This window comes from Mirounga leonina, unplaced genomic scaffold, assembly GCF_011800145.1.
Source record: "Mirounga leonina isolate KUSES-001 unplaced genomic scaffold, KU_Mleo_1.0 Mir_152, whole genome shotgun sequence".
NCBI classification, from domain to species: Eukaryota; Metazoa; Chordata; class Mammalia; order Carnivora; family Phocidae; genus Mirounga; species Mirounga leonina.
In genome coordinates, this window is record NW_023270380.1 from 5,656,045 (window position 1) to 5,675,521 (window position 19,477).

At 49.6% G+C, this 19,477-nt stretch overlaps 1 protein-coding gene and 1 non-coding gene across 2 annotated transcripts in view; one reads left to right on the forward strand and one right to left on the reverse strand.

Annotated features, from left to right (window-relative positions):
• The window catches only part of TOMM20 (translocase of outer mitochondrial membrane 20), a 126,711-nt gene that overhangs the window by 54,268 nt on the left and 52,966 nt on the right, over window positions 1-19,477 (reverse strand). The gene's annotated exons all lie outside the window — the stretch shown is intronic.
• Window positions 173-279, forward strand: LOC118013030. The gene has a single exon (XR_004679904.1). It is a non-coding gene; the product is annotated as a U6 spliceosomal RNA (small nuclear RNA).

Here is a 19,477-nt window from a genome sequence, read left to right on the forward strand (position 1 = left end):
TAAGGGTGCTAAGGGTGATGGGTGTTAAGGACGGCACTTGTGATGAGTGCTGGGTGTTATATGTAAGTGATGAATCACTAAATTCTATACCTGAAACCAATTTTTCCATATATGTTAACTAACTTGAACTTAAATAAAAACTGAAATAAAAAGAAAAAAAGTCAGAAATTTAGTGCTCACTTCAGCAGCACATACACTAAAATTGCAATGATATAGAGAAGATTAGCTTGGCCCCTGCACAAGGTTGACATGCAAATTCATGAAGCATTCCATATTTTTTTTTCTTTAAAGATTTTATTTATTTATTTGACAGAGAGAGACAGCGAGCGAGGGAACACAAGCAGGGGGAGTGGGAGAGGGAGAAGCAGGCTTCCCGCTGAGCAGGGAGCCCGATGTGGGACTTGATCCCAGGACCCTGGGATCATGACCTGAGCCGAAGGCAGACGCTTAATGACTGAGCCACCCAGGCGCCTGAAGCATTCCATATTTTTAAAGGCTCTGAATAGCCAAAGCAATTTTGAAAAAGAAAAGCAAAGCTGGAGGTAGCACAATTCCAGACTTCAAGTTATATTACAAAGCTGTAGTGATCAAAACAGTATGGTACTGGGACAAAAGCAGACACATAGATCAACGGTACAGAATAGAAAACCAAGAAATAAACCCACAATTATATGGTCAATTAATCTCTGACAAAACAGGAAAGAATATGCAATGGGAAAAAGACAGTCTCTTCAACAATAGGTGTTAGGAAAACTGATCGGCTATATGCGAAAGAATAAAACTGGACCACTTGCTTTTTTATACCATACACAAAAAATAAACTCAAAATGGACTAAGGACCTAAAAACCTGAAACCATGAAAATCCTAGAAGAGACCACAGGCAGTAACCTCTCTGACATCAGCCATAGCAACATTTTTCCAGGTATGTCTCCTGAGGCAAGGGAAATAAAAGCAAAAATAAGCTATTGGGACTATATCAAAATGAAAACCTTCTGCACAGTGAAGGAAACAATCAACAAAACTAAAAGGCAACCTACTGAATGGGAGAAGATATCTGCAAATGACATATTCAATAAAGGATTAGTATCCAAATATATAAAGAACTAATACCAATCAACATCCAGAAAACAAATAATCCAATTAAAAATGGGCAAAGAAATGAACAGATATTTGTTCAAAGAAGACATCCAGATGGCCAAGAGACACATGAAAAGATGTTCAACATCACTGATCATCAGGGAAATGCAAATCAAAACTACAATGAGATATCACCTTACACCTGTCAGAATGGCTAAAATAAAAAACACAGGAAACAACAAGTATTGGTGAGGATGTGGAGCCACTGTGGAAAATGGTACGGAGTTTCCTCAAAAAGTTAAAAATAGGGGGTGCCTGCCTTTAAATTTTTTTTTGAGAAAGAGAGAGGGTGGGGGTAGGGGCTGGGGGGCAGAGGGAGAGAGAGAATCTTAAGCAGGCTCCACACTCAGCTCAGAATCCCAGGCAGGGCTCGATCTCATGACTTTGAGATCATGACCTGAGCCAAAATCAAGAGTTGGACACTTAACTGAATGAGCCAAGCAAGCACCCCAAGGGGGCACCTGTCTTTAAAAAAAGGTGGGGTTGGGGGTGGGCACCTGGCTGGCTCAGTGGGTAGAGCATACGACTCTTGATCTCAGGGTTGTGAGTTTGAGCCCCATGTTGGGTGTAGAGATTACTCAAAAATAAAAATCTTTTGTTTAAATAAATAATAAATTTTTTTTAAAAAGTTAAAAGTAGAACTACTCTGTAATCCAGTAATCACACAACTGGATATTTACCCAAAAAATACAAAAACACTAATTCAAAGGGATACATGCACCCCTGAGCTTTTAGTAGCATTATTTACAATAGCCAAATTATGGAAGCAGCCCAAGTGTCCATCAATAGATGAATGGATAAAGAAGATGTGGTATATATATACAACAGAGTATTATTCAGCCATAAAAAAGAATGAAATCTTGTCATTTGCAACAACATGGATAGAGCATAATGCTAAGTGAAATAAGTATGTCTGAGAAAGACAAATACCATATGATTTCACTCATATGAGGAATTTAAGAAACAAAACAAGTAAAGGAGGAAAAAAGAGAGTCAAACCAAGAAACAAACTCTTAACTATAGAGAAAAAATGGATGGTTACTGGAGGGGGTGGTGCTGGGTGAAAGAGGTGATGGGGATTAAGGAGTCACACTTGTGATGAGCACAGGGTGATGTATGGAATTGTTGAATCACTAATCTCTACACCTGAAACTAACACTGAATGTTAACTACACGGGAATTAAAATAAAATTTTAAAAGGATGTCATTTAGATTTGTATGTAGAAACTCCTGGTTTTCAAAAATTGACCAATTTTTTTTTTAAGATTTTATTTATTTATTCATAAGAGACAGAGAGAGAGAGAGGCAGAGGGAGACGCAGGCTCCCCGCTGAGCAGGGAGCCCGATGCGGGACTCAATCCCAGGAGTCTGGGATCATGACCTGAGCCGAAGGCAGATGCTTAACCATCTGAGCCACCCAGGCGCCCCAAAATTGACCAACTTTTAAAAAGTCAACATCATGCCCAGAGCGCCTGGGTGGCTCAGTTGGTTGAGCCTCTGACTCTTGATTTTGGCTCAGGTCATGATCTCAGGGTTGTGAGATGGACCCCTACATTGTGATCCATGCTCAGCGGGAGTCTTATTGAGATTCTCTCTCTCTCTCTCTCTGGCACCCCCACCCCGTCCACCTCAAATAAATAAATAAATCATAAAAAAAATCAACATCATGCCAGCCAAACAAAACATGGCTGGGTTAGATTTTGCCCAAGTTGCCAGTTTGTAACCTTGAGTGTAGATGGTGAGGCTGATTTCAGAAAGAGCTTGGAGAGCCCACAGAGCTCAAGAGCAAAGCTGAATCCAGTCCCAGCCTCTGCAAATGGAGACTTCTTCAACATTAGATCAACTGCAAGCTTCACTGGGAACTAGAGTTAAATTTGAATTTTAAATAAACAAGGGAATACTTTTTTAGCATAAGTATATCCTAAAAATTGTATGGGACATAGTTATATTAAAATGAAAATGTTCATTGTTTATCTGAAATTCAATTCAAATCTAACTGGGCGTCTTGCATTTTTATTTGCTAAACCTGGCCACTCTCCCTGGAACCCTACCCCAGGTTACGGTCTCCCAGCTCCTCCCAACCACAGGCTCTACACTCAAGGACCCAGGGACACAGTCTACAATGCAGATTGCAAAGGAAAAAGGGAGCAAAGCAAATATTTGATCACCTGAACACTGCAGTAACATGCTAGGTGATCTATACAAACTACCCTTGATGTCAGAGGATGGATATTCCAGAGCCACCTGGCCCCTCTCCTGCTGTGTTCTTTGCCCCTCTGCGCCTTGGTTTCCTCATCTCTTAAATGGTGAAGGGAATTACTATCTCACAGGATTATCACATGGACTCAATGGAATAAATATAAAAGTGTATCACACTTGTCTTATACAAGGCAGATGCACAACAAACATTTGTTGTACAGTGAATGAAATTCTTCAACCTCAGAACGATTGCATCCCACTGCTCCTGTCACCAGACTAAGACCTATATATTGAGGGTCCCAAGAAGCTGGAGCAGGGACAGCATGTGAATCTACCATGGTGGGCAGTATCTCTGGGGACTGGGAGATGGCTGGGGTGCTGAGCTCCTGGAGAACTGTCAGGGTCACAGTTCAGGGGGAGAGTGAGGGCCCTGGATTTCTATACTTTGGGGGCTATATGCCAAGTGTACAGAATGCTCCTTTTTTATTGAAATATATTTGACATACGTTTGACATGTAATATTATGCAAGTTTAAAGCATACAACATGTTGATTTGATACATTTATATATTGTAATATGATTGCTGTTGTATTTAGCACCTCTATGGTGTCACATAATTATCATTTCTTTTTTGTGGTAGGAACAATTAAGATCTAGTCTCTTAGCAAGCTTGATAAATGTAATACAATATTGTTGCCTATATTCACTATACCATCTTATTAGATCTCCAGGACTCATTTACGGGCTAGTAGCAAGTTTGTACCCTTAAATAACCTCTCTCCTATTCCCCCACCCCACCCCCAACCCCTGGTAACCAACTTTTTACTGTGTTTGCATGAGTTTGGCCCTTTTATATTCCACAAATAAGTGATATTATATAGTATGTGTCTTTCTCTGATTTATCTCACCTAGCATAATGTCCTCAAGGTCCATCCATGTTGTCGAAAATGGCAGGATTTCCTTCTTTCTCATGTAGAATAATATTCCACTCTGTGTGTGGGGGGAGGGGGGCTCTTTACCAATTCATCTGTTGACAGGCACATAGCTTGTTTCCATATCTTGACTATTGTTAATAATGTTACAATAAATACTGGGATTGTGTATACCTCTTCAATATCCTCTTCATTTCTCTTGGGTATATACCCAGAAATGGAATTGCTGAATCATACTGTATTTTTAATTTTCTTGAGGAACCGCCACAGTAGCTGAACCAATTTACATTCCCACCAACAGTGCACAAGGGTTCCCTTTTCCCCACATCCTCACCAACACTTGTTATCTCTTGTCTTCTTGATACTAGCCATTCTGACAGGTGTGAGCTGATATCTCATTGTGGTTTTGATTTGCATTTCCCTGATGATGAATGACACTGGGCATCTTTTCGTGTACCTGCTGACCATTTGGATGTCTTCTTTGGAAAAACATCTCTTTAGTTCCTCTGCCCATTTTTTAATGAGATTGTTTAGGGGATTTTTTGGGTCATTGAGTTGTATGAATCCTTTATAAATTGTGGATATTAACCCCTTATCAGACGCATGGTTTGCAAACGTCTTGTCCCATTCTGTTGGTTGTCTTTCCATATTGTCAACTGTTTCCTTTGCTGTGCAGAAGTTTTTAGTTTGATGCAGTCCTACTTGTCGAGTTTTGCTTTGTTTTCATTTGTGCATATCCCAAAAAACTATTGCCAAGACCGATGTCAAGGAGTTTCTCCCCTATGTTTTCCTCTGGGAATTTTAGCTCTGGGTCTTATGATCCATTTCGAGTTAATTTTTGAGAGTGGTGGAAGATAGCAGTCCAATTTCATTTTTCTGCATGTGCTTATCCAGTTTTCCAAACACCTTTGTTGAAGACTATCCTTTCCCCATTGGGTGTTCTTGGCTCGCTCACCAAATATTAGTTGATCACATACATGAGGGTTTACTTCTGGGCTCAGAATCCTTCTTTCTAATTCCTGCTTTGCCAGTGGTCTTCAGCGCATGGCATCTGCTGTAGGCAGTTAAGAGATGTTTTCTCATGCACTCAGAGTGCTCTTCAAGAGGCTCAGAGACATCCAGGAGCAGCTCCAACCACCCTCCCACCTCTTGAAAGCCACATCCGAACACAGAACAGCTGGGGAGGCCTTTGAGCATTCTAAGGCTAGAAACAGACCTGGAACTTGAAGTTCTCCAAGTTTATCTGATTCCTTCCCCAGATGACTTAGAGGATGACAAAGGATGTCTGTGCATACGACGCTGAAATGCTGCTGCCACATGTTCATATCACACACACACACACACACACTTAATAGTCTCTGAGGGATTTCATTGTAATCTGCTTCCCTTGGAAATAAAGTTATTGTATTAGTTTGGTAGGGCTGTGGCTTAGGCCATTTGGGCTGTTATAACAAAATACCATAGACTAGGAAGATTCTTAATAACAAACACTTATTGCTCACAGTTCTGGAAGCTGGGAAATCCAAGATCCAGGCACCAGGAGATTCGCTGCCTGGTGAGAACCTGCTTCCTGGTTCAAAGACGGTGCCTTCTTGCTATGTCCTCCTCACATGGTGGAAGGAGTGAGGGAGCTCTGTGGGGTCTCTTCTCTAAGGGCACTAAACCTATTCAGGAGGGCTCCACTTTCTTAACCTAATCACCCCCCAAAAGCTCCATCTCCTATCACCATCCCATTGAGGATTAGGTTTTTAACATATGAACTTTGGGGGTGGGGGGCTGGGGACACGAACCTGCATGCAGTCCACAGCACCAGCTGACCTCTAAGACTTCAAATTCCTATAAAGGGAAGCCACCTTTTTCATTCCACACTTAAATATAAAGGTTAAATACTTCAATACTCTTTTCCTGTGAAACTCAACTTCAAGGTAGCTATGAGGTAAGAATAGTTATCCTTGGCATCTGTCTCTGTGTTTTGGGGGCACCTTGATGTAGTCATGCTCACCACACCCCTACCAGGAGGGCCCCCCCCACCACCAACCTAACCACCCATCAGCCTCCTTGTACAGGTAAAGGAAATGCTAACTCAGCATTCTGAAAACCAGGGTCAGGTCTAGATTTCTAGAAGCCTGATTGGGGGAGGGGGGTGTCTCTAAGCCTCAGGATCACCTCTCTGACCCCTGCCAAGCATACCCCCCAGGAAGGGGAAGGGCACGGGTGCTCAAGGGGCATGTGGGAACTGAGCCCTCTCAGCGGGGAACACCACCGCCACGGGAGAAGAGCCAGCCCTGTTCTGTGCTCGAAACCCATTAAAGACACGTCCAAGTACTTGGTGGAAGTACGAGTGAGTTACAGAGAAGAGGACTTGAGCTGAGGGCAGGTAGGATTCTGTCCCAAGGAAGGAATTCCAAGAAGGAATTTCCTCCTGTTATGTCCTCCCTCTTTCCACAAATTGTTTTTGGGTCTTGAACACCATGTGCTAGATGCTAGACCAAAATGATCAAAACAGAGGGCCCAGTTCACTGGGCTACAGACTGCCCCCCAAATCATCCTGCTTCCTGTAATCCTGGGCCAGTTGCCCATGTGCAGAGGCCTCTCAGGAGCCAATCCTGTCCCAAGCAACTGGAACTAAGGATCACACGTCATCTGTCAGCTGCCGCTCGGGTACATGGATTAGATGCTTCCCCAGAACTCGGGCAGGCCTCTGATTCATTACAGTGAACAGAACCATAAGGCCCTGAGGGGAAGTGTTCTACAAGTCGGTGAGGCCAAAGGTCTCCCCCAGACAGGCCAGAAAACTGAGGACACCAGCTGGGAGCCAGGCCTCCCAGCTCTCCCTCGAAGCAGGGAGACCAGCATCCCACGCCCTCCAGCGAAACAAAGTCGGTTTCCTCTGCCTAGTGATTTAATTAATAAGGTTTTGTGTTTTTTTTATGGTCGTGAGTTGGAACTGAACGTACACTGAAATGCACGCAAATCACCGCGAGAGCGGAAAAATGCTCATCTCCCTCCAGCCTCTCTCAGCGCCATTTCTCCCCAAACTACCCGTTCCAGCGAGCTTCCCGCGGGCTAATTACTGCTGCGGCGGAAATTGCACTGATTTATATCAACTTCCACGGACTCGAAGCAGCCAACGGCTGTCCTGCGGGAACAGGCTGGGGTTAAGCTGCTGGCCCCGCTGCGGGCAGGTGAGAGGGGCGTGGCTTTGCCCCCTCCCCCGCCAACACCGCTTCCCACAGCGCATCACACACAGTGACTCAGCAGCAGGGAGCCGGTTACCTGTCACCTGGACTTCACACATCTGATACTCTTCCCCCCTGCTCCTCACAGCAGCACCGTGAGGCCCCGAGCTCAAGGCCTGCTGTTTAATTTGGCCTGTTTGAAAAGTTCCATCCATACCTGGTGAGCTCATCAGTGACTATGAAAGCTACCTTTCTTCCCCTCTGAGTACCAGGCTTTTTATAATGACTGGCTCCAGAGGTAATTTCAAAATCTGACCGGCTCATGCAGAAGCCAGCGAAGCTTCTGAGACTGGAGGCCAGGCCTACATTTGAAGGTAGGGTGAGTTACAAAGCAGAATCCCTTCCTTTAAGGGGAAGCAGATAGAAATCGCTACGTAGGACTGGCCCCTGGGGCTCTGAAGACCGAGTCCTGGGTTCTCGTGTTGCACGGGATTTGAGAACTCCTGGCTGTGGGTCCCCCTGCAGTGTGTAACACGGCACCTCCTAGGCCTGAGAAAAGGAAGTCTGTAATCCATAAATTGATATGTAAATGTGTGTTTACCCAGGTGAGGCGCATTGTGAGGTGCACCTGGGAGAGGTTCCCATCCTGCACGTCACCTTTATTCCTGTACCTCACCTTTGTTCCTATTTCACTGGGCTACCCAAAAGGTATCTTAAAAAGAAAGGTATTTTGGCACACCACGGCCAGTCTACAAAAATCTCTCACTGAACCACGGTGTAACCAAAAAACTAGGATTATTATGTTTGCATTAGTATGTGTGGTCATTAGGCACTTTTGGTTATAATAATGGCACCCAGAGTTTCACATCTAGAGAGTACCTGTCCTGGAAGATGCTCAATGGTGCTGAGTATAATAAGTATCTTATTACTTATTGATGACAGACCAGATGCCACAGCGTTTTCTCGGTGAAAGGGGCTGAGCAACTCTGTACTGACCACCCAGGATCTGTTCTTTCACCGCCTTTAGCTCACTCCCTGTGGTTGGTTTCTCCCAAGCTCTGGAAGGTGGGGACTGCGCCTCAGTTAGGTTTCCACACCTGGGCTGAGCAGAGCGTCTGGCTTAGTAGGTGCTCAGTAACATCCGGGGCAGGAGTGAGCGAGTAAAGGTGTATACGGATGAACAAAAGAACAAAGTCTGTCCTGTGGCCAGAGCTGAGTCAGGGAGAGAGGCCACAGCCACCAGGGAGCCCCACTAAATGAGGAGTCAGCGGGAGGTGACTGCCACCTGGGAGCCACCTGAACGTGCAGAATGGAGTCAAGTACCTGCAGAGGCATTTGGCACACCACAAGTGGCATATTTTATGACCCGTTTATAGGGATCTTCCTGGAAAAAAAAAAAAAAAAAACAAGAAGGCTGAGGACTCAGGAAGTGTAAGCAATGAGTCACCTGGTTAGCTCATCACAGGAGTCACACACACGGGCTTCGGGATAAAGTCCATTCAGGTGTTATTCAGCACGCCGACAGACACCGCGGAGGCCAGCCGCAGGGCCCGGCCCAAGCCCGCTGATGGGCACTTCTGGCAGATGCTGCTCGGCTTGGGGCTGCACACCCAGGTGCCATGCCTTCTCATCTGCTGGCTGGTTCTAACAGCATGACCGGCGCCCAGGCTGCCCAGGGTGTGTGAGGGCTGCCTGCACCTGACCAGCACAGGAGGGCGGCCTGCCTGCTCTACAGTGGCCCCACCCACCCCCCACCTGCCACCCCACCCCACCCCCCAACCCCCAACTCCCATTACCACCCACTCCTTCCCAGCAGTCGCTGACAAACGTACGGAGCCAAAATGGAGCCCCCTTTGTGGGCTCAACTTTGTGGTTCCATCACATATCCTCCCATAGACACATCTCCAAAGGGTGCTATTATCTTGCTCAGCCATCACCCCAATAAACAAACACAGCTGCTGCAGCCCTTCCCCATTGCAGACTCAGACCGCATCCCGACTCCTGGACCGCGTGTGGGCCTGTCTCAACAGCTCTGAGCACTGCACAGGGGGCCCACGTCACACTCGCAAGAGTCGCCCAGAGAGAGGACAGGTGCTGACAGGCATGAAGAGAACCCCAAGGCCCCCACCGTTCACTTAACGCTCTCAGCTGCATTATCCTATCGGAACCTCCTTTCCTTCAGCAAACTGAAGCTCCGGCGGGGTTCAGGGTCAGTAAATGACAGAGCCAAATCAAGCTCAGCTCTTCTGCCCAGGAAAGGAAATGTGAGAGCGGTCAGCCACCCAGGAAAGGGGAGGAGAGCTCTGTATGTCTCTTGGGTCTCTGTCAGATTTTTCTCTTTGACAACATCATTAGCTGCGATGAGGCCTAAGGACCACAACCAAAGACTTTGGCTTCTTGGTACTTGCCTAGAACATTTGAGGTCTCAGCTCAGCACGTATATCGAGAGTGGAAAGCGTGTGCTGGAAAGTGGGTTGTACAGAGGCAGTTCCTGCCTGAGGAAGAGGAGAGCCACGGAAAAACAGTCATGACCACAGAGTAACAGGGAAAACGAGAGAGGTCTGCACGCCAACAAGTCTGTCTCATGGAAGACTGTGTCTCGGGAGGAAGCTGCGGTGACACTGGGTGAGGATTTTGCAGGACGAATAGGAGTTTGTCAGGTAGATGAGAAGTCAGGAGGTGTCCCTGGCAAAGGGACCCATACCTATCAAGGCAGCACGCATGACCAGCATGCCAATGCCAGGGACAGAAGTTGCTCAGTACTTCTAGATCCCAGAGTGGCAAGAAATGGGGCCCAAGCAATGGGGCCAGCTTTGCATGCCCTGCTGAAAGCTCAGGCGTAACTCCCAACTAATCAGGAGTCAGGGAGGCATTTCTACAGAGGGGCACATCGTCAGATTCAACTCTCGTTGATCTGGACTGGAGTTTCAAAGGAGAAGAGATGTGAGCAAGGAGACTAATAGATCAGCCATTGCATCGTCCAGACGGGAGAGAGGTGGGCCCAGACTGGGGCGTTGAGCTGGTAAGGGGCGCTGACTCGGGAGACTGGTAAGCTTGGCCTAGTGGGCCATAGAACTCGGGAGGTTAGGCAGAGTCCCAGATGAGACCAGGTTTCCTGTCGCAGGCCTCTGGATGGACTGGAGGGCCCCCACCTGACATCGGCAATCCTGCAAGATGAGCGCACTTACAGAGGAAGATGGTGAGATCATTCCTACCCTCTTCAATCTGAGGTATCTGGGGGACAGTCCTGGGGAGGCGTCCACCATGCACCTGGAAACGCGAGTGTGGAGACAAGTGTCAAGTGCGAAGCGCACCAGACGTAATGGCCGCAGGAGTGTAGTCAGTGGCGCTGGGGAGGAGAGGCCGGTGAGGGAGTGCAGACGACTCCCGGGTTAGCACAGTTAACTATGCAGAGAAGAAAGAGCAAGGGTCCCGCAGGGTCACACGGTACATTTCCTCAGGACGTGAGAGCACTTCAGGGGGGTGAGGGGTGGGCGCCCCTCCAGCGCGGGGTGGCCAGGGTGCCTGCGAACGGGCTGGCCCTGCGGAAGGTGACACAGGGGCATGCGGGCAGAGGCAATGCCATAAGATGGGACAAAGGGGGGCAAGAAGTTAAGAACTAGGTTTTCTTCTCCGGTATGAAAAATGGTTATCTAGGTAATTAGGTGATATTTTTTAAATGACCAGGGAAGAGAATCTTTAGAAAGACTAACTAGGGGCGCCTGGGTGGTTCAGTCAGGTAAGCCTCCGACTCTTAGTTTCGGCTCAGGTCAGGGTCTCAGGGGTCATGAGATCGAGCCCCGAGTCAGGCTCTGTGCTCAACGGGGAGTCTGCTGGAGATTCTCTCTCTCCCTCTGCCTCTGCCCCTCCCCTCCCTTTGCACACGCTCTAAATAAATAAATAAATAAAATCTTTTAAATCTTTTAAAAAAAAGACTAATTCTGAGTGTGATACGGTCATCTCCCCATGTGGTATGTACATACACTGATTGTACACCAACTGCCATGGGGAAAACAGTCCTCTTGGGTCTGGCAACACTGAATTATTTTACTAAGATGTTTCACAGCCATAAAACTGCAGGTTTCCGCTGATAAAACCACTGAGCATCAAACACCGTGTAACGTTGGCCACCCCTCCTTGGAATAATTGAAATCCACGAAAACGTAACATAAATTGCTGCTCACCTGAGAAAAAGTCTGCTGTCTTGGTATCTGTTCTTACAAACACCACCCAACTCAAGAGCCAAAAACAAACTTCAACCTCCTAAAGGAGAAGCGTCTCCCACCATGCAGAGCCAAGTAAAAATGCCTGTGGAGACAGAAGTTTGAGGGCATTCTGAAGACTTTGATGTGCTGAGAAATTTCAAGCTTGAAAGAACAAGAGGCAAGAAGAAATAAACATATCCAGTATTTTAAAGAATCAAGGCATAAATACCCCTGCTCATTTGACCAAGTGGGGATTTACAAAAGCTTTGGTATGTAGGTTGAATCCAAAGTGGATAGCCCACAGCCACGGGCTTTTAAACCAGCACTAGCTGGGAACAGGATTCCTACAAAAGGTGGAGGGTGTGTGAGTGGGTGTTGGGTCCACACTGTGGGCCCCATCCATGAAATGCCCCTCTCTGTATAGCATGGTGCAGGCGCTGTACAGACATGGGTCCCACCACCCCGGGCTCACATTCCAGGACAAATTACAAGGTAATGACAGCACCGACCGCACAGGAGCGCTGTGAGGGCTGAATGACATGGCCCATGTAATACCAGTGCTTGGCCCTGTGTTAGCAAGACAGCCCCTCCCACTCCTGAGAAGGGTAGGTCACACCTCCCCACCAGCAGTGCTGGGGCAAGGGAGAAGACTGGGGCGGGGGGCGGAGGGGAAGCGTGTCACCTGGTCCCACTCGAATGCCCCAGAGCTAAGCCTAGCCCTTCAGGAAGTCCCGCCATTGTTGCCCCGCAGGCTGTGCTTCTCCGGAGTCTTGCTTTCTGTGCCTGAAGAGTTTTGGCAGTGAAGTCAGGGTCTCTGGGCAGGGTTTGACTCTGGGCTCTGGAAGCCTGCTGTTTCAATTGCCACGTCCTCTTAGCCCGATAACCGGGAGCAGGGGAGAGGAAAGGAAGAAGATTCCAGGGAATGTGACTGACTCCCGAGGAGGAGGAAGCCACGGATGCCACCCCGGGCTGGGAGCCAAAAGGCATACAGTGCTGTGGGCACCAGAGAAGCAAAGGACAGAAAGTGTCGGGGCAGGAGCTAAGGACTCGAGTGTCCAAATGTGACACAGTCACCTCTTCCCAACCCAATTATTTTCCTCTTCGAAAGGTTCTTTGTACAGCTTTAATTCAAAGGAAGGTTTTGGACAAAAGAGAGTTCCATCCTAAAAGCGAGTACTTGTCGGAACAAGCCACTTGCCAGGACGTTGATGGGGAAGGGCAAGGAGCCATGGAGTGACTTACCCTGCGGTCCTCAGGCGGTGGCAGGGTACCAGAGGACCTCCCCGCTCTGAATCAGAAGGAGGGCATTCTTCTGTTACCAGCTCTACAGCCACTCCAAAACAAGCCGTGCCTTTCTCTTTCCCATGTTCCTGGGTCAAGAAACAGGTGTGGTCTATTGCAGCAGGGTTGACATCAACAAAAAACACATTCCTGGGCTCCTCCATCCTCTGGACACATGCAGTTTCTGAGGCTGAAGTACGCCTGACTTCCCGGTCCGCCGCTGTTGACTCATCTGCACGACCCACTCATCCATCAGATAGTGACCGCGTAGCCCAGGAGGAGCCCGCAGGGGCCCAGCAGCTCACAGGCTGCCCCAGGCTGGCGATGGCGCCTGGGAACATCTGCTTGTATGGACCTGCCCCTCCTGGTGCTCACCTCCGTGTCACCGACTTGATTGCATTCCTTCCTGCCTTCCTTCCTTCATTCATTCAAAGGATAGACATTGCGTGTCCCTAGCATCAGGCTCTCTGCCAGGTGCTGAGGGTGTGATGGCGAGCTGAACCAGGCATGGTCCCGTCCATCATGGAGCTTACATTTGAGTGAGAGGGGGCATCAGAAGCAAGCAAGCAAGCAAACAAACACATAGTTTCTGGTCGTGATCAGTGCCCAGGGGAACATCAAGATCGGCCTCTCTCAGGGAGGGACACCTGAGCTGAGACCTGAGTAATGAACTACAAAGCACATTTCAGGGCTGCTGCCCTGAGAAAGCCCCAAAGGAAGGCATGATGGAGGCCGATGTTACCAATGTAAGACGGAAGGCCCGGTGAGACAAGGCACTGTCCTTGCTCATCAAACATGGGCATGGACTGCCCAGAGCACAGGCAACAATGTCCAGGCTTCAACCCCCGGGCCTGGTCCCCCACCCCTGAGAGCGTCTTCCTCTGAGGCACAGCACTCTGATGGACAGCAGTGTAAATGGACAAGTTTTGGACTCCCTCATTAAAAAACAAAAGCAAGTGCCACCTGCTAAACTAGGAAGAGAGATTGTCTCTGGGAGGACATTCTGCTAGCTCACAGTTGGCCTGATTTCCTCAGGTGACAAGAGAGGGTGAGGAGCTTCTGGCCCTCCAGTCCCGCTGTCACAGTATCTAAAAGGCCTCAGCCAGGGATGGCAGTCAGCCAGCGACTGTCAACGGCTCCTGCGTACTGGCACCCGTCCCCCAGCTTGTGGGCGCAACCCCCACATGGTATTTGGTTCCTTTCTCCAAAGAGGGGCTGAGTCAGGTATGACCAAGTTCCCCAGTGCTCTGGGCTCCTGGGCCTGGCTGCCTGGTACATCCTCACTTGCAGAAGCTCCCCTTCTCCCCGCCACACGGGAAAGGTGCCAGGCTACACCATGGGCTTGGCTCTGGAGCAGCGCGCCTCCCTGCTGAAGGTCGCAGCTCCACGTGCTTCCTGAGGTGACAAATGATCTTGACTCACATTGGTGAAGTAATGGCCGTCTGTGTCAACCCTCTCATCCATTGGTCTGGTTGCAACACAGCCCTCTGGGAGCAGAACTAGTTCCTAAGAGCCAGCTCAGGGAATTTTAAGCACCGCCCAGACTAGGCTTACCAAACTCTCAGTCACATCAGTCCAGGTGCCCAGAGCCACCCTGGCCCCCGCCACCAAAGGTGCAATGACGGGGACTTGGGAAAGTGAGAGAGGCTGCAGAACTGGGACTAATTCTCAGATCTCCCTTTGCTGTGCGACTTTGGACAAAGGACTTAACCTCTCTTAGTTGCTGCATCTGCACTGACTGCCAAGAATGCTGTGAGTCATGGAAAGAATCGAATGAGCAAAAGGGCCATGAAAGCACTTGGTGAGCTTGAAAGCCCCACACAAGCGACGGTGGTTCTGTCCCCTGAAAAGTGGATCCGAATGAGAGGAGCTTCTGAGTCTTCACCCAAGGAGTTCTTGGGGTATGAGAACGGATATCCCTGAATCTATTTCTGGGACATGGAAAGACAACCTCACAAGATACTGTTCTCAGTATATCCGAAACTTCCTTGTAAAATCCAAGATGTAAACCAGCCACCGTTTTACAATAAGATACCGGCAAATTCCCATAGATGTAAATATCCTAATACATGCATAGCTCCAAAATAATTCCTTGGAGGGGTGCCCAGCTGGTTCAGTCGGTGGACTGTGCGACTCTTGCTCTCATGTCGTGAGTTCAGGCCCCAACGTTGGGCATAGATCTTACTTAAAAAAATAAAAATAGGGGCACGCCTGGGTGGCTCAGTGAGTTAAGCATAGGACTCTTGATCTCAGCTCAGGTCTTGATCTCACGGTCATGAGTTCAAGCCCCTGCATAGGGCTCCACACTGGGCATGGAGGCTACTTTTTTAAAAATTAATGAAAAAAATAATAATAACTCCTTGGAGACCCAGAATTGGAATTTCCATTGCACTAATGGCTCTGAGTTGACCCTGCAGTGAGATATAGTAGGTGTGTCCAACAGGGGGCTTAGGCTGTTTTCTCTGATGCAATCCTTTTTGTAGCTTTCAATTTATACTATGGAGTACACATTAACATGTTCTTCAAAGCTTCATGCCAAGTCAGGGGCCACAAAGAATCCTGGCCCTCCTGCTTAGGGGACCCCTCTCTGGTCAGTGACCACATGGGCCCAAGCTCTTCAAATGCCCCTTCTTAGAAGAAACTGCTAACTCCCACCATTCCATTTTATCAACCAAAAGACAGGCAAGGCTTAGGTCCTTCCTCACCCACAGCTAATAAGATCACTCTAATTATGGCACCCAAAGATAAATGACCAAGGATTTGGCTGTGGAAGGGAAGGGACAAGCAAGTTGGGTCCACTGAAGGCTGTTCACCACCTCACAGACAGAAGTCCCCCCCCTTATCGGTGCTTTTGCTCTCTGCTGGTTTCAGTTACCTTTGGTCAACCACAGTCGGGAGGCAGATGATCCTTCTGATATGTATAAGCCAGAGGGTCAAGAGTAGCCTAACGCCAGGTCACAACACCGAGGTCATTCCCCTCACTCCATCTCACCATGCAGGCATTTTACCATCTCACGTCATCGTAAGAAGGGTGAGTGCAGTACAATAAGGTATCTCGAGAGAGGGACCACATTTGCTTAACTTTTATTAGAGTATATTGCTAGAGTTGCTCTATCTTATTATTAGTTATTGTCGTTCATCTCTTACTGTGCCTAACTTATAAATTAAACTGTATCGTACATATGTGTAGGGGGAAAATGGTGTATATATAGGGTTGAGTACTGTCTGCAGTTTCAGGCACCCACTGGGGGTCTTGGAACGTATCCCTCATGAATAAGGGGGACGACTATACACCTGGCTTGTTCTTCCCCATGTCATAAAGCAACAGTGACAGAGACCTGCTCCAGCTCAAAGAGCAGGAGTCTGATCCTCCTTGATAAGGATTGGGTTTGAGCACTGGGAGGCTCAGGTGAATTCAGGACACACCTCGACAGAACCCACCATCCTTCGATGGAGCCCACCATCCTTCTCCGAGGTCTGAGAGGGAGAGCTTCAGAAACCCTGGCACCCACACCCCATGTGTAGGCACCTGGAAGCAGGCATCTCAAACTCCCCACGTCCAAGACCAGCCTCTTTGTGTCTCCCCTCCACACGCTCTTCCTCAGTCTCCCACCTTAATGCACAGTCCTGTGCTCCAGCTCAAGCAAACGCCTAGAAGTCATCCTCCGTTACCCTCTCCTTTGCGCCGCACATCCAGAAGAAGGTGTCAGGTACTACCTCTCCAAGAGGTCCTGACTCATCCACCACCTCCCCTTGCATCCAGAATCACACCTGGCCCCGTGGCCCATGACCAGGTCCCCGCGTCCCCCCCTGGCCACCATCCAGGAGCTGCGTCCTTCTCCTTAACCTTGGGACAAGCCACCCTCACTGCCCTCTCGGGGTCGCTGCACAGCTCTCCCCTCCCTCTGGAATGCTGTCCAGGGCTGGCTCCCCTCCTCCTGTGGGATTAGCCCCTGTAGACTCCTCCTCTGATTCCTCCTAAGGTTGCCCCTCTTCCCCAGCCTCCCCTCCAGCCAGTCTCTAGCACATGTCTATCTGTGCTTTCCTCGTGGCACATGGCACTCTCCAAAATGACTTCTTCTTAATGTTCTGTGTTGATTATCTGTCTCCTGCGAGATCCACAGACCAGGGGCCCTGGGTGCTTTGCTCCCTACTGTACCCCCGGTGCCCGGAACAATCCCTGGGCCAGCACAGGATGCTCAAAAGGTATCTGCTGACCACCTCTGAGATTCCAGTGACTTCCAGACAACTGACACCTCCCGGGTCACCAATGGCCAGTGTCAACGCCTCAGACCACAGGGCAGGCAGTGAGTTCCCGGAGGCCCCTCGGTGCTGAGGGAGAAGCCAGAGCCTCCTCCACCTCTGGCCTTCTCCGATGGGCCTCCCCCTGCCCACCCCAGAAGCCCCCAGGAGTTAGTGACAGGACACGTCCTGGCTCGAGAGCCAGGCTGAGATCCCGGCCCTCTGCACCCCAGAGCCCTGGGCAGGAGAGCTCCCTCTTTCCCTTCTTGGCCTCGCCACCTGGCTGGGCAAGCTTTTCAATTTCCCCATCCGTAAGACAGGGACAAAGAATGCTTTGTCGCCCCACCTACTTCTCACGGGTGTTATGAAACAACTGTTTGCTCGGAAAACACTTTGAGCAACTTGGATGAAGGTGCCTGTGGCTCAGATGACGCCCGCTGTGATCGATCCAGGCCAACTAGTCATCCGGTCACCGCCTTGCCCGCCCCAGGGACAGGGGGCAGGAGGTGCACAGCCTCCCCATGTCACCAAGCCTGTCTCATCAAGCCTGTTAGCCATGCCACGGGCCCAGAATATGCCCATGAGGGGTGTGTGTGTGCATTCCTGGGCCTGCCTGACCCACTGATTTCAGCAGTATATGAGCTCTCCGTGGGCCTGGACGGAGGCCACCAAAGGCCCAGCCTGCCCTTTTGTCCGGAAGGAGAGCCGAGAGTTACCTGGGGATAACCTGTCTGAGCTCCTGCCCCGGGGGGCGGGGCCGCAGCTCCGGTGCCAGCCTCACAGGCAGGGAGCTGGGAACAAAGGAATGCTGTCTTGGCTCCTAGCCTGGAGAGAGCTCTCAGATCTTAACCTGCAGGCGCTCAGGTGCCCCTCGCCAGCCGCCAGCCGGCAGCGGCCACCACGTTACCATGACAACCATACCTGGCAACTCTCCCTCTGCTCTGGTTGGGGGGAGGGGGAAGCAGGGGGGTGCCGACCGCCCCAGCACCGACCAGGCATATCCCGGCGCCACCCAGAGCAGCTTGAGGGGGAGAATGGAGACAAGCCCAGGCTGGGGCAGCGCAAGGGGACAACGGCCACTCAGCCCACGACGCGTCTCCGCTTCTAACCAGGCGCTGGGCTCAGAGCCCCGACAGGCCTCTCTCCCTGCAGCACCCACCCAAGGGCTGCCGCTTCCCCAGAGCGGGTGGCGAGGCATTTAGCAGACAGTGAACAACAAAGAGCATGTACATTTAATTATAACTCTCCCGGATCGGAAGGGCTGGCTATATACAGTACGTCTGCCTGTTACTAATTATATTTATTTTCAAACGGAGAAAGGGGGGGAATCTTCTGAAGATGAGTCAGAAAAAAAAAAAAACAACCTTCATTGTTATGAAAGCAGAGGAACGTCTCCTGAGGGTGTCTGTAACGCATCGCTGTCACCGCCTGACAATGGAAAACCTGAGTGCAGAGCCAGCCCCGCTGGTAAACACCTGACGGTAGCTTTCCTGGCCGAGTCCCTTCGAGTAGAAGCCTGCTCGGCACGCCAAAGCACAATCGATGCGAGAGGCCGGCTCCCTCCCAGACAGAGCCGGCGCTTTAGAGCCTGGCTGAGCATCCTCTTCCTGCAAAGACCGGGCCATTCGGCATCTGCTGTCACCTTAATTGGGAGGCAGCGTTCCAGTTGAAACAAGGCAAAGGTTTTTCCCTCATCAAAGGAAAAGCAGTCTGACCAGATGGCTGCAATGAAAAGGCTTCATCCTCAGCCTCCGTGCAGCCAATGGTGTTATTAATAACAGCACCAAGAATGCCACAAATCAAATGAGAACACCTAGAAACCCAAAATAGGCACCCGCACGCAGGACAGACGTTGGCTGCGCTTTGGAGGCAGAGAATGCTCTGATTTCAGGGGCACACACGTGGGCTCCCATCCGTGTCTGTGCGTGTCAGGTGCACACGGGTGTGTGAGGGGGCCCGATCATGGGGCCTGCTCGCCCGTCAGAGCCCTCCTCCTTCAAGGCCACGCGGCTGCCCCGCTCCCTCCCCACAGATACACCCTCAGGCTGAGGGGAGAAGGAAGCCGCAGGTGACGTGTCCTCTGCCCAGGAGAGCCACTCAAAGCCGGACTGTTCAGAACGGGTTTTCCAATCATTTTTTAAACAGTCACACTTGTTTTGTTTGCTTTCTTCCAGGAAGGCTGCACTGTTCTGGAAAAGGAGGGGGGAGGGGGAAAAAATGTGAGTTCACTTCCTGAGTCTTTTAAATATGTCTCGGCAGACAGAGCATTTGAGAAGCTGTGGCCAGAGGGCAGAGCGGTGT